We start from the raw sequence: 1,254 nt of genomic DNA, 5'->3' as shown, positions 1-1,254 counted from the left end.
GAAACCACAAAATGCAGCATAAGCCAAGAGAAGTCTTATGGCTTCCATTCGGGCAAGGGCAAATGATTCATCAAAGTCTATTCCTTCTTCTTGGTCATATCCTTGTGCCACTAGCCTTGCCTTGTTTCTTGCAATGCTACCATCTTCTCCCAACTTGTTCCGAAAAATCCACTTGGTGCCGGTCACTTTCTTTCCACTTGGCCTTGGAACCAAAGTCCATACTTGGTTCTTTTCAAACTCAAGAAGCTCATCCTCCATAGCTTTAACCCAAGAAGGGTCACTGAGTGCTTTCTTGACATTTTGAGGCTCTATTTGTGAAAGAAGGGCAATGTTTGATCATTCATTTGCCTTTCTAGTGGAAGACCTTGTTTGCACTCCATGAGATACGTCCCCAATGACAAATTCCTCAGGATAATTCTTCAAGAATCTCCATTCACGAGGTCTGGTGGACCTGGAGGCAGATTCAGTCACCAAGGGATTCTGAACACTGCTTGCTTGCAGAATTCCTTCAGATTCATGAGACAAAATGGAATTGTCTCTTGAATTCTCAGCATTAGCAGTTTCTGGTGCAGCTTGTCCAGAATTCTCTTTTTCATGATTTTGAGCAGCTTCATCTTCCTTTTGAGCTTGATTTCCTACATCACAATCTTCCAACATACTTTGTACCAAGTTATTATCACAAAATGTAACATGTATGGACTCCTCAATAATCCTAACATCTTGATGATAAACCCTATATACTTTACTAGTTGTGGAATATCCTACAAACAAACACTCATAAGCCTTTGGATCAAACTTACCCAAATTTTCTTTGTTGTTCAATACAAAACATTTGCATCCAAAGATGTGTAAGTAATCTAAGTTTGGTGGGTAGCCTTTCCAAAGTTCATAAGGGGTTTTTTTCAAAAATTTTCTTATGATTGTTCTATTCAAAATGTGGCAAGCCGTGTTAACCGCTTCAGCCCAAAGGAATTTTGGAACATTACTCTCACAAAGCATAGCTCTTGTCATCTCTTGTATGCTTCTATTTCTTCTTTTCACAACACCATTTTGTTGTGGTGTTCTTGGACAAGAGAAGTTGTGAGATATTCCAAATTCCTTACAAAAGGATTCAAATAAATTATTTTCAAATTCAATTCCATGATCGCTTCTTATAGAAGAGATTTTCAAATTCTTTTCATTTTGAATTTTCTTGCAAAAAGGTTCAAAGGACGAAAAGGCTTCATTTTTGTGTGCAAGAAATAAAACCCAACC

This window comes from Arachis ipaensis, chromosome B01 (genome assembly GCF_000816755.2).
Source record: "Arachis ipaensis cultivar K30076 chromosome B01, Araip1.1, whole genome shotgun sequence".
Lineage (NCBI taxonomy): Eukaryota > Viridiplantae > Streptophyta > Magnoliopsida > Fabales > Fabaceae > Arachis > Arachis ipaensis.
This window is presented reverse-complemented; position numbering follows the sequence as displayed.